The 14,715-nt window shown below is 42.6% G+C and overlaps 1 protein-coding gene across 2 annotated transcripts in view; it reads right to left on the bottom strand.

Annotated features, from left to right (window-relative positions):
• The window catches only part of ADK (adenosine kinase), a 541,342-nt gene that overhangs the window by 112,526 nt on the left and 414,101 nt on the right, over positions 1 to 14,715 (bottom strand). The window lies entirely within an intron of this gene.

The raw sequence follows: 14,715 nt of genomic DNA, 5'->3' as shown, positions 1-14,715 counted from the left end.
TCATTCCTGGAACAACCCTGATTAATTTCCTGAACTCTGTACACTGAATAAGGCAGGGTTCCTGTGGAAAAAAATAGTATGTGACCATGTAACTGAAGACCCTATATATTGTGTCTTTTATTTTTTACACAACTTATGTAATATGAAGCAACCACACATACACAATGGGGTCTAAATGATCTTGTTGACTATCTATATGCAACATGCAAGGCCTAGCTACATATGTACATTTCTGCCCTGGTAGGGTTCTGGCGGTTTCTAGAACATAGAAGAGAGAGAATATACAATAGACAGGTCAGAAACTATTTAAAGAGATACTCCCCAATTCCTATTGACTACAATTTAAGGTTGCATGGGCAACCTTAATTCTGGCATTTCCTATCTTCTGAGTGCTTGACCTTTAAACCTTAGTGTTCTTTTAACATCATGTTTTTGTGAGTGTAATTTCATAAATTGAAAGAAAATGGAAAAAACAAATTTTGCCATCTGGAACCATGGGTCATTAGCAGAGTCAAAACCTTTGGATCCACAGCACAGACCTCTCTATCACTTGAGCTAATGAAGTAAGTTGTAGCATTAGTAGGGAGTGTTCTCTACTAGTTACAGGCCTTTTTGCCACTGTCCCTCCCCAAGTCTGTCCCATCCCATACTTGTTGTTTAGACCCGGGTTTACAATCAGAGGAAGTATCAGTACATAATGATTAGAAAACTACAAACTGTTCTTTTTGAAAAGCCTCACAGTCATATGTGTACAAGAACTCCACAACTACATATGGACTTTATCAGCATAGAACAATATTCCACTAACGGTCTATATTTCTATATAGAACAATACCGCACCACAGTTCTTATCTCTGTGTTCTTACCTTGATATAATACAAATCCTAAAAACTGAGCCATAGCCTGGCCCCCACTACGTTCGCTTTGCCCACTGTGAGGGAACCTTACAGTGGCTAAACTTACCCTGGCATAAGGAGTAAGGCAGAGGAAAAGAACATAGCTGTAGTCATCCTGGATGGCCTTACAGTCCCTGGCAAGTCCTAGTTATGCTGGGGCTAAATCTACCTTGGCCAGCCCTAGTATTATGGAGCTACAGGACAAACTTCAGCTGTAGCTGAGTACTGAACCCTGCATTCATACCCATATACTTTGCATGTGGAGTTATCTGCAAATATTTGTGAAATACAAACAGAAGAGCTTTTGTAAACATTTCCAGTTTCTTCTCTGTTGCTTCATATTAATACTATTTAGTTTTATTAGTATTCTGACTGATCACAGCTGTTTTATGATGTAAGTGCCCTGCTTTTTGTCTACTGCATGTGCTTTACCTTTAATAAGTCCTCAAAGATAAACTTTAAAATAATAAACTAAAAAATAAAAGCCAAATTCTGCATGTCTTATACCTCCAGCTAACAGAGTTTGGGCTAAAATAGATCCACTATGTAGGCAGCATTTCTAGAAGTTAGAAAAGGGGAAAGAACCAGAAATCCATAAGTAGGTTTGTTCCTAACTCTGTTACTAACTTGCTGCATGACCTTGGGCTCGGTTTGTCCATTTATAAAAGAGGGACAATAATATACCTCTACCCCATTGGTGTAATCTGAGGTTTAATGTTTGTAAAGTGTTCCAAGATGATCTGAAAAGTGCTACACGGTGCAAAGTATTATCATCATTACTAAAAGAGAAGCCGTTGAGCTACAATGAAATCTGCCTTCTCCTCTAGAATAAACCTTCCATCTTGTACTACACTTAATAGTACACTGACCTTTTTTATTCCTGATCTCAGAAGTATCTAAAACCTGGACAGCTTAATGAAGGATCTGCCTCCTCCTGTCAGAGAGACTACTGGAAAATGTCATTAGCTTTAAGAAGCAAAGCTTGCTGTAAACTGTAGTCCCCTTTTTTATATGCTCATTCGTTTTCGACATGGGGGGGAAAGATTTTTGAAGTAAGATTCCCAAATTATTTAAATAGCAAATGATTAGTTAAAAGCAGCCCTAAATATCAACTTAAATATTAGGCTCTCAATTTTTCTTTAATTCATAATATACTAGATAAACTATACTAAAATAATGACTTGCTTGTTACTCCTGAATTTGTACTGCAGCAGCTGAGTCAATGTAGATAAACAGGAAGATTAATTGAAGCAGAGTGAATTGCATCGAAATATGTTGCTGTATAAGGTATGATTAACTCCACAGTGATTGAGATAATTTCAAATAACAGGGCTTTTATCAATGATGGCTGCAAGGTTGGGAAATGATTTAAAAGCATTTCATCTTAAGACAGCCACTGCAGTTCACCAAAAAAAAAAAAAAAAAAGTGGGAGGGGGAAGGGTTGGGGGCTGGAGAGAAGGAGATTCAGTGTCTGCAACTGAAATAGCCTTGGGCTATTTCAGAATCCTCCCAAAGCACATCTTTACAACACGCCATTGACATTATAAACCTTGTGCTATAGAACGCCTCATTTTTCTGTGGAACACAATTTATTAGATACTGAGACACTGAGGAAGAAGTTAATTCTGTGAATATAGCAGTAATATGATGATGCCATAGCTCTTATAATTGAAAAGTCAATATCTTCACCAGAAAATTAGTGTCAAAATTCTGCAAATAAACAGAGAGCTTTTGTAAAAAAACAATGTTCTTGCTCTATTGAAAATTACCTTCTTTAAATGTCTGTCCATTCCCCCATTCCCCTCCTCCAGTTATAGATTTTATAAAATTTAAAATCCAGCCTTTAGAATACAGAATGCTATTTGCTTACAGCATCAGAAGAACAAACACCAGCATCTATAGACCTTAAATGTCTGTTTCTGTTAGACTGAAAGAGAAGATGAGATGTCTTCTTACAAAGGTTTTCCCTGTATGTGTTTAATAAGAATACAGACCAGAGAGTTAAGAGATCTGGGTGCTATTCTTAGCTCTGCCACAGATTATCGTATGAACTTGGGCAAGCCTGAATTTTTCTCTGATTCATTCCACGCCCCAACTATAAAGCGAGGATAATAATACTTAACTTCATCCAGGGAGTAGGTGTTGGTAAAGTACTTTGAGATCCTTTGATTATGGAAGGCATTGTGAAATGCGAAGTATTGGCCTGATGTAATTGTAAATTCAAAGCTGAAATTAAGATGTTAGCATTGCTGAAAATTTCCTTCAAGATGAATCAATTTATCAAGTGAATTTAGAGACAGATTACCAACAATCAATGAGTGGAAAAAACCTTTCAACATATATAGCAGCAGTCCTACTAAACAAAATAAAGACAAAAAAAATCTCTCTCTTTCTCTTTCTCTCTCTCTCTCTCCATACACTATACCAGTGTCATACCAAAATGAGGTTTCACCGAGGTATCCAGCTTTATTCTAGATACAATTCTAATAGTTGGCTTCAGCTAAATCATTTGAAATACTGATATGACTCCAACTAGTTAGGAAGAAGAAATGCTTCTACCTGTGATGTTTATGGCATGACCAGCCACTCTCTATTTACCGCTCCTCTCCACCATGATTTAGAAGAGGAGGAGAGATTGATAAGGCTTTGTTCCCTTCTCATCTTTTATCATAGCTCCAACTGCATTTTCCTTCCTCCATACGGCCAGTTTATGTCAGAATCTCTCACCAGCAACTGCTTACACCAACCACTCCCCAGTATCAGACACTCCTCAGCCCAAAGAATGAACACAGGAAGCCTGGAATACCGTATCTTTAAAATACACCTACTAGGATTTAGTCTCATCTCAGTTAAACTGGTGTAAATCCAGAGTAACTCCGCTGAAGATAACTGAATTATTCTGGATTTACACTAGTATAATCAAAATCGGAACATAGCTGACTTACTTTAGGAAGGTCATGTGTTTCACTGCCCACTTGCCATATGTGGGCCAACATTAAAGAAGCTAATTTAGAAGCTGGACTGCAGTTTGACTCAAATATTCAATGCATTTTACACAGAAATGTGTACAAAATGCAAAGTTGTATACAACATAATACAATATCACAAGTAATAGAAATAGATGGCAGGATCTATTTAGGCTGCAAAACCAAGTATTTACATCCATTCTTGCAGTTAAAACAAGCACAAAGAATCAGCAAATCAGCTTTCAGTGCACAAAAGTAAGTTCAAAGTCAGGACAACTGCAACTATTATCAGTGCTTTTAGATTTAAGGCTTTTCCTTGTCATTGAAAGAGGAGTAACAAGAGAAGGTACAACATAAACACACATTAAACAAGATGGACAGTATCAAAATAAATAGTAGAATCACTGAATAATACACTTTCCAATACGCCAGCTGTACAAACTGCATCCAAATAATATCTTTTTGTGAGGATTTTTATATGTTATTATTTGATACTTTATAAGATTTGCAAACATCTTAATTTAAGGAGGCACCACATGCCATTTTGGTACAACTGTTAAATACAGTGATGACAAGGCCTGCTTGTTTTATTGTTTTTGCATGCAGATGTACCCATCTTTCTACAGCTCAGGATACATGACTCCAGAACCATTATTAAAGCTATTGTTATTGCTTTTCAAAATGTACAAGCCCTTTCATACGTCCTCCTTTCATAAGAGTACTTTTGTTGTTGCACCCACATCACTTTCCCAAACTGGTTGCAACAGTACTCTATAATTGCAGAACTTCAGCTTAGAATCCTATAATTAATTTGTTCACAGACCACACCTTTAGAAGTAACAGCTTCACACACTGAAGAGAAGAGGGTTCTGATTTTCAAGGGAGCTTGTTAAATTTATTGCCTATATTATTGTGTTGCATTAAAAAACTGATTTCACCTTCACGTTTGGGATCACCGTTCTACACATCCTCCTTGTATCTTGCACTGATTTGTGAACTATGAGCCATATTTTTTGCTTGTGTGGTTTTATTACTAAAAAAACTGACAGGGCACTCAAAACCTCATTCCAAGTCAAAAGAAAATAAATAAATGTACTTTTCCCATGGATAAATCCTACAGGAATAGACATAGGACCCCAGAAACCCAGCAAGCTTCACCATGCCAACTTCTTAACAAATGGTCCTCTCAGGGGCAGAGGGGCTTGCAATGGGCAGGAATGTGGTACTGAAGTGGTAGGGAACTCACAGATTCCAGGGATCTATGAGGAAAAAACTCCTACCCAACAGTGTGTCCCAAAGTTTGCAGACTGCTTCCCTGGCAGCATATATCCCTTAGGTGCGGCCATTGGCTTCTGCACCCTCTTTGAGAGGTATGGAACTTAGGTTCATACGCCTAAGATAGGGTTACCATCCGTCCGGTTTTCCCCGGACATGTCCGTCTTTTTCAGCGTTAAATGGCCGTCCGGGGGGGATTTCTAATCAAGTAGAAATGTCCGGGATTTCCCCCTTCCCCTCATGCAGAGTGCGGCTTGGCTGATTGGATGGCGGGGCCTGATTGAAAGCCTCTCGCAGCCACTGGGGCATCTAGCAGCCACAGTCCCTCCCCCTCCCGGCTCCCTCCTCCCCCGCAGAGCAGCACAGAACAGTGTTTGAGTCCACGTGGAGCTCGCAGTTCTCCCTCTGCCGGGTGAGTGGGGGAGCAGAGGCTGCAAGGCGAGGAGGATCAGGGCAGGCTGGGGCATAGAGGCTGCACGGGCAGGGCAGGCAGGGGGTGCAGAGGCTGCAGGGCGAGGAGGAGCAGGGCAGGCTGGGGCATAGAGGCTGCAGGGGCAGGGCAGGCAGGGGCTGCAGGGGCGGGGGGTGCAGGGGCTGCAGGGTGAGTGGGGAGCAGGGGGCACAGAGGCTGCAGGGGCGGGGGGGTGCAGGGGCTGCAGGGTGAGTGGGGAGCGGGGCAGGCAGGGGCATAGAGGCTGCAGGGGCAGGGCAGGTGGGGGGCGCAGAGGCTGCAGAGTGAGTGGGGAGCAGGGGGCACAGAGGCTGCAGGGGCGGGGGGTGCAGGGGCTGCAGGGTGAGTGGGGAGCGGGGCAGGCAGGGGCATAGAGGCTGCAGGGGCAGGGCAGGCGGGGGCGCAGAGGCTGCAGGGTGAGTGGGGAGCAGGGGGCACACAGGCTGCAGGGGCGGGGGGGTGCAGGGGCTGCAGGGTGAGTGGGGAGTGGGGCAGGCAGGGGCATAGAGGCTGCAGGGGCAGGGGGTGCAGGGCAGGCGGGGGGGGCAGGGACTGCAGGGTGAGTGGGGAGCAGGGGTCACAGAGGCTGCAGGGACGGGGGGGTGCAGGGACTGCAGGACGAGTGGGGAGCAGGGAAGCACTTAGCAACCCCCAACCAAGATCAGAGCGGGATGGAGGAGGGGGAATGCGGGGTGCTCAGAGGAGGGGGCAGAGTTGGGGCAGGGACTTTGGGGAAGGGGTTGGAGAAGGGGCGGGGTTGGGGCAGGGCCAGGGGCGGAGTTGGGGCAGGGCCAGGGGCGGGACCGGGGTCCCGTGGAGTGACCTCTTTTTTAAATGTTTGAATATGGTAACCCTAGCCTAAGACCAGCATTTACTCCCCATGTGAATAGACACAGGTTTTGAGAGGGAACAGATAACACAGAGTTACTGCTTCCTGGCTCCATCCTCCTTTGACCCAAAAGAGTCCTACCAGAATTGTGGAGCCCTCATCACAAGAAGCAGAGAGAATGAAGCTTTCAAGGAAATGGAAGAACAAGCATGCAGCTGTGGTACTGCTCTCCACCTTTCACTTATCCCCTTATGTGTGTTCCTCCACTTGCACAGCACCTATTGTGCAAGAAGAAATCATCTGCTCATTAGGTGATTTTACATTTGGATGTAATTTAAAATTTTTTATCTCTAACAACCCAAACCACTGTTGTGTTATTCAAAGTTAGCTTGAGTTGTAAAAAGTATGTATTAGGAGGTGAGTTGTTATAGATGAATTAGGCAGTAACTGGTGACAAGCAGTTATCATCAGGAGATAATTGACCTTATCTGAGAGTTAAGCATCCTGAGGCAAAGTAGAGTGTGCTTAATCCTGGCAGGTTAATTATCCAGTGATTATGATAGTTTGGAAAGTATTATTGCTAAGAACCATTTGCAAAATGACACTATTAAAAAAAAACTTAATTTAATAAAAATTAAAAGCAATGACAATAATCAGGTTCCCTAGTCATGTATTGCCAGATAATGACTTCAGAATGGCCTTAATTGGTTAATAGCACTGACTGTATGATTATTTTTATATTGAATGTTTTGTATTAAATTTATTATGTGAAGTCTAGTTAATAAGTGTCAACTATTCAAGCCAAAAGGTTTTGGATAGGTAGGAAAGAGATTTCGAAGACAAATGATCAACATACCAATGGCCATTGAGCTACAGTTATAGCTGATAACTACTACAGTTTATTATAGCAGTGTTCAGCACCACCATTGCAGTTAAGGGTATGTTGGCATTTACATTCTAAACTAGAGTATTTATTTTGTTAGGTTTACAACTTGCCCATTTTAATTATCATCTAGCTGAAACTTGGAATAACCAATCTCCATTCAGTTGTAAATTTTTAAGTGCAAGATGTAATTTAAAATCTCTTTGCCAATTGTTTTTAGTTTAAAAATGGCATCAATTTGGAATTCTGCTGCTCTTTTGATGCTTTTCTCATTACTCTAAGAATAAACAGCTCAGTGTTCAACAATAAAACTGTGTTGGTCTATAATGTGAAATGAAGATAAATATACAGAAGAGTAAAATCATATGTGAGACTACTCTCTATTCTAATAAAGTAACAATTATACCATCTAGTATGAGTTTTCTAGCTTATATGCTTAACTTATGTATGTCCCTTTACTGTTTATGATAGATAAATTAGCAAAATTCAATGAAAACAAAATATAAAGACAGAAGGAAAGATCAAAATAGATGGGGAAAAATGGGTGCTTACATTGGCTCAGCCAAGTGATTCACTTCACATCAAGACACAAATAGACAGACAATTAAACATTATTATATAAGATTCAAAATCAGGAAAAATTAATCCAGGAGAAGAAACAAAAAGGGGAGCATTCAGAAGGTTGAACTGCGTCAGAGAAAACTTTTCTTGTTAAAAGGGTTTTGCATGCTCTTAACCACAAACCAAGATACATGGAACGAAAACACTGGGAACCACAAGATACAGCCCACGCCAATAATTAGGAAGTGTACCATGGAAAGAGAAAGGGTTTCAAATCACAGAGTGACAAGAGAATATACCACTGTGAAAGGTATCCTAAAGAAAGAAGAATCTAAAGTGGCAATGAGCAGGTTACAAAGCAAGAAACAAAAATGATCTTTGTTTACAATGGGCTGCGAGCAACATAGATCAAGAGGTCTGGTACTCTTTAAAATGCATAAACAGTATGGTAACATTTAATGACGATAGGGTAAAAGATACTATTTAAATATAAGCTAACCGACAACAGACTGCTTCAAGAACTACATACAGTAAATGCAGGGAGCATTTTACACTGCATTATGTATTACAATATTACACAATAAGTTATGATAAGTAAGTAAGTAATACCATATCCTATTGAAACAGCAGGGGGAATTGAAGTAGGCAGAATGCAGTTTCCATTGGAGCTGTTGCATTTAGTTTTGTGAAATGTTGTTGTATATCTAAAGACAAGTGATCACAACTTATGTTTTATATCTCATCTGAAAAATGATACCTTATGCACCACAGTGATCCGTTATATCAGAAAGATTAGGGGAGCAGTACCAACACAAAAGGAGGAGGAACACAACACTGGGAGGTTTCTCATTCAAGAATTGACCAGGCCTGACTCTGCTAATTTGTGAGATCTGACAAGATCAGCACCTGAAACGGTACGGTTCCTGAAAAGAAATACATGGTAGCACCTCAATGAGGTCTTCACAACGCAAATGACAGAATGAGGCTGTCATAATGACAAAGATAGAAAAAAACTGTTACTTACCTGTTGTGCAACTGTTGTCCTTTGAGATGTGGGCACAGATCTCCACTCAGGTGTGCTCGTGCCCAGTGCACTGAAGCCAGAGAAAGTTGCCCAGCAGTACCTGTAGGGACAACGCCCATGATCTCTGGCCCTTAGCCCCTCCCCTGGCTACTGAAGGGCAGTGCTTCCCTGATGCCTTTCAGTTCCTTTGCACCCAATGTCAAGAGTAGAGACTCTGATATAGAGGGGATGGAGGATGAGTCATGGAATACCCATCTGCACCTGCATCTTGAAGAGCAACAGTTACAAAACAGGTAGGTAACCATTTTTTCTTCTTTCAGTGGTTGCAGATGTGTATTCCACCCAGGTGACTCACAAGCAGTAATCGTAGGAGGTGGGATTCAGAGTCTATTTAAACAATTACAGCAGAATGGCCTTCCCAAAGTTGCACCTGACCTAGATGCAGTGGTAATAGCATAGTGCTTGGTTAATGTATGCATAGAAGACCACATAGCAGTCCTGCAAATGTCCTATATCAAAACATCACTGAGAAATGATACTGACATTGCTTGAGCTCTCATCGAAATAGCCCGCAATCTTTGTACAGGCATGGTCTGAGCTACTTCATCTGTTGTTGTACTGAAGGAAGTTATCCACCTGGAAATGGTGTACACAGAGACCACCTGACCTTTAGTTCAATCTGCATAGGAGACAAAACGACAAGATGATGAACAGAAAAGCTTTGTCCTCTGCACGTAAAACGCCAAGCATCATTTCACATCCAATGTATGAAGTTTCTGTTCATCTGCAGATGAGTGTAGTTTAGGAAAGAACACCAGTAGGTATATTACTTGGTTAAGGTAGAAATGAGGAACCACTTTCAACAAGAATTTAGGATATGGTTGTAGGGCCACTTTGTCTTTGAAAAACTGCATATGGGGGCTCTGCCATTAAGTCCTGTAGCTCAGTTACTCTCCTTGCAGTTGTTATAGCAACAAGGAAGGCTGTCTTCTGGCACAGGAGGGACAGAGAGCAGGTTGTCATGGGCTCAAATGGAAGCCCCATAACAGCAGTGAACACAGTATTAAGGTCTCTCAAGGGAACTGGCTCTTTCACTGGTGGGAGGTAACGAATGACTCATCTCAGAAATCTAACTATCATAAAGTCTGAGAAATGGCTTTCCTTGGATGGGTGGATGGAATGCTGAGATCACCGCTAAGAGAGTCAGACCTAAGCATTGAAGATGTAGCAGATACTCCCAAATTTCCTGAATACGAGCTAGCCTTCGTTGAATGACCAGGGCCAGTGATCAAATCGAAAACCGCTTCCACTTAGCCAAATGGGTAACTCTAGTGGATGGTCTTCTACTATTGAGAGGTATTTGTCTAACATCACGCATTCCTCTTCCTCATCTAGCTATGCAGCATCCATGCAACCAGATGCAGACTGCTCAGTGTTGGATGCAAAACTCAACCATAGTGCTGAGTCAGTAGGCAGTAGATCAAGACACAGAGGGAGAGAGATGGGAGGTTGAATAGATAAACTTAGTAGGTCAGAGAACCAACATTGTCTTGGCCAAGTTGTTGCAATGAGAATTAGTCAGGTATGATTCAGTTTTAGTTTGAGAATAAGCTGAGGAATCAGTGGGATCACGGGAAAGGCATGCATTAGCACTGATTCCCAGTTCAGGTGGTAGGCATTGGTTAAGGTTCCTGGACTAAGACCAAGCAGAGAGCAAAATTGATGGCACTTCTTGTCTCTTGTTGCAAACAGATCAATAGCTGGGATTCTCCATTTTGCGAAGATGGACCTGAGCACATTGTAACTTCAGAGACCACTCGTGATTCTGGGAGAAAATCCTGTTGAAATGATCTTCCAAGTAATTGTGTACCCTCTGGGTAAATGAGCAGCTATGCGAATTATGTTTTCCTCAGTGAAGAACTGCCAAAACTTTATTGCCTCTTGACAAGCTGGTTGGAGCAGGCTCCTCCCTGCTTGTTCATGCAATACACTGCAGTGATGTTGTCTGTGAGTATGTGAACTGCTGTGCCCCGATGTGATCTCAAAAGACTCAGTATGCAGTGTAAATGGCTTGAAGCTCCAGGATGTTGAAATGGAAAGACGCTCTTGTTCTCATCACAAGCCCTGAATTTTCAGTGCCCCTAGATGTGCTCCCAACCTATTGAAGAGGCATTGGTGATTACAGTTCTGGTTGGTGGAGCAAAGGGAACAACCTGGCAAACATTGCTCTGAACTGCCCACCACTGTAGGGAGACCAGGATTGCTGGAGACACCCAGACAATTTGGGCAATTGACAACTCGGGCAATAGACTAACTTCAATCACACTTATAGACGAAGGGGCAATCTCACATACTGGATTATGTACATGAATGCAGCCACATGGCCTAATAACTTCACGCATACAAGGACTGTGGTCCAAGCTTGAGACTGAAGTGCCAGACCCAGGTGATGAAATGCCTAAAATCGTTTGTTTGGAAGAAATGCTCTCAAACTCAAGAGTCTAGTAGGGCCCCCAAAGAACTCAATTTTTTTTTGAGTCCATGTTAAACAACTTCCCTTTGTTAAACAACTTTCCCAAAATCAGACCCAGACGATTGTAGAGACATAACATGAATTGGACATGCGAGAGGACTTGGCCCTCAGTAACGAATCATCTAGATATGGGAAGATATTAACTCCTTTTTTTTCTGAGCTATGCTGCTACCACAGTCACGCATTTGGTAAATACCAATGGAATGGAGGATAGGCTAAATGGAAGCACGGTGTACTGATAATGCTGACCTGCCATTACAAATCAAAGAAACCTCCTGTGACCTGCCACATGAAAGTAAACATCCTGAAAATCAAGGGTTGCAAACTAGTTGTGATTCAAACCAGGAAGAACAGTCATTACGGTAACCATGCAGAATCTTGTATCTTCCCTCGGACTTGGAGACCAGGAAGTATCATAAGTAGAATTATTTCCCCCGATTCTGAAGGGAAGCCTCCTCTGTGGCCCCCAAAGCTCAAAAAGTATGCACCTACTGAAGAAGCAGACTCTTAGGAGGGTTCCCTGAAATGGGATGGGGTAGAAGGGTGCATGAATAGGAATTGAATGGCATAACCCAGTCCCAGTGCTTCAGATCCAGTTGTCTGTAATTATTGGCTCTCAGGCCCTGTAGAAGTCGGAAAGCCTATCCCCAAATGGGGGCTTGAAGCGTAATGACTAGAATGCTGACCTCAGAGACAGAGTCAAATTGGCTGCTTGACCGAAGCTGATGAACGACGGGCCGACTGATTGACATTGGGGCCAGAACACCTTATTCTATGAGACTTGTGCCTCTTTCTGGAGAAGTCATGCTGTCTAGATAATTCCACCTGAAAAACCACTGAGGACGATACTGCTGCTGACACCTCTTTACTGCTGGTGTAAAAATCCCCAAATGAATGCAATTTAGCTCACAAGTCTTTACATGAATGCAGCATCGCCTCAGTTTTGTCAGAGAACAAGAATAATGGCTGCAGCAACAGATGTTCAGGAGGAGAGGCTACCGGCAGAATAGGTGATCTCATTCTGGACTGTACCAAGAACTGAGACCATGCCGACTTTGGAACAGCCCAGAGATTCCAAGGAGGCCACTCTGGGTAAGGGTACGGCATTGGTGGCCAGTAAGCACTGGGCCAAGGATGCCTCACTTTACTACAGGATTGGTGCCGATCTGGATACTGATGGGTGATCCCCAGGAGGTCTTGATGACTTCTGCGAGTGATAAGATAAAGACATCTCTGAGCCCGATGCTGAGAAACTTTCCAAGTAGTCCACATGCAATAGAAGAGCCATCCCCCACAGGCTCAACAAATGTCCAACCTCATCCAAAGTCCAGCACATCAGATGCATTGGTAAGGATGAAGTTAAAATACTAGACACTTCAAGCACTGATAGGGGCCTCACACTTACATTCTATACCAGAGCAGACGTCAGCACTGACATTAAAGCCAGCACCATTCCCATCATGGCAGTGAGCACCAGAGTCATCAACAGCAGCAAAGAGAATACATAAGAACATACGAACATAAATACGGCCATACTGGGTCAGACCTGTGCTGATTTTCAGTGCCAAAAAGGCAGGCAACTTCAGTCCTGTACCCTGAGTTAGAAGAGGTGCCAAAGTTGGTGCCTACACTAATGCCAAGTCCACAACCCATACAGATGGTGCCAAGGGCACTGACGAAGAAGCCATCACAGCTGAGCACCCTTGAATCTGAGGAGACTCAGGAACTGATTCTTCCTGATACGCCTGCACTGGTATGCTGTCAAGCAAAGCAAGTCCGATGCTGCCAACACTGATACCATCAGTACCAGACTCAATGGACCACCCAGAGATGATACTGGAGACAACAGTACTGAGTCTACTTGCTCTTGCCTCAGTACTGAAAAGCAAGTAGATGGCTCTGCTCTCTCACATACAGGATGAACCATGGTGCCCGTCTGCACGCCTCTTAGAAGGGAAAGAGGAATCTCTCCTAGCTCTGGAACAGCTCCAGCCTTTTTTATGAGATTTTTTTCTAGAGGGACCAGAGGAAGGAGAATAGTCTTTCTTCCTCCTGGGAGAGACCATGCTACCTCAAATATCCTCTGGGAGGCCTACTGATCCGTGAAGGTCCCCAGTGCCAAAGCAGGCCATATGGCTTGCTCCAGAAGGTGCTGCTTCAAATGCAAGTCCTGCATTCACTTATAGATGCAGCACCTTTACTTAAAGTGCCCCTACCCCAGGCACAATAAACAGTATGTGTGGGGTCACTATTGAGGACAGTCATCTCACACAAAGGATAATGTTTAAACCCTGGTGATGGCATCAGCCAGGATGACTATCTAACTAAACTACTACGATAAATTAACCTGAGAGTACCAATAACTATTTTAATTATTTATATACAATAAAATCCCAAACAGACTGAGGTAGAGCAAATGAGGTAAAATACCACACAAAATGTTCTGACTCTAGCCACAGGCAGTGCGAAGGAACTGAGGGTGTCAGGGCAAAGCTGCCCTTAAACAGTCGGGGGAGAGGCTAAGGGCCAGAGGGCACAGGCATCACCCCTCTGGGTACTGCTAGGCCAAGTTCTTTGGGTTCAATGTGCTGGGTGCACACACACCTGAGTGGAATACTTGTCTGCAACGATTCAAAGAAGAACTGTCAATGTTAAATACTTCTCCCATCCAACTACCCGTGGTTAGTAGACTCTCACTATCCTACTGCACCTGAAGAAATATGCTATTTTCTAATCTTTAAAAAAGTATTCAGGGCTGGTCTATGCTAGTTTTTGCACTGCTGTATCCGCACCAATGTACACCCCGAGGGCAGACATGCTGCACCAGTGTACAAATTCACTTTCCCAATACAGTTTACTCTGATTTGAAACTTAGACAAGCTGCAATAATGCATGTAACTTTTTACACCAGCATAGCTATGCTGGTGCAAAAGTGGCACGTGTAGAGAAACCCTCACTCAGTTCATTTATTTATATGACTTTCTTTAGGAGTTCACCCTTTTATTCATGATAAGCAAACATAAAAATGCTTACAAGAGAACCCAGTGAATTAAGAAAATGCAAAGTGATATCAGTACAATCAATAAAATGTTGGCCTCATTGAGGTCAATTGCTGTTTTGCCATTGAGTTCAGTGGGCACAGAATTTCACCCAATCTGTTTACCCCACTCTTGCACAGAAGAGCATAACAAAAGTGAATTTCTATAGATGGTTTGCCATTCTATCTTCCTCAGAGATCAATGAGAAATTTATAAACTGTGTTTTCTTAATGTCCTTCTCCTTCTGCTTAAAGAAAG

Source organism: Malaclemys terrapin, chromosome 7 (genome assembly GCF_027887155.1).
Source record: "Malaclemys terrapin pileata isolate rMalTer1 chromosome 7, rMalTer1.hap1, whole genome shotgun sequence".
NCBI classification, from domain to species: Eukaryota; Metazoa; Chordata; order Testudines; family Emydidae; genus Malaclemys; species Malaclemys terrapin.
The sequence above is the reverse complement of the archived record's forward strand: the minus strand, read 5'-3'. Positions and strand labels throughout refer to the sequence as shown.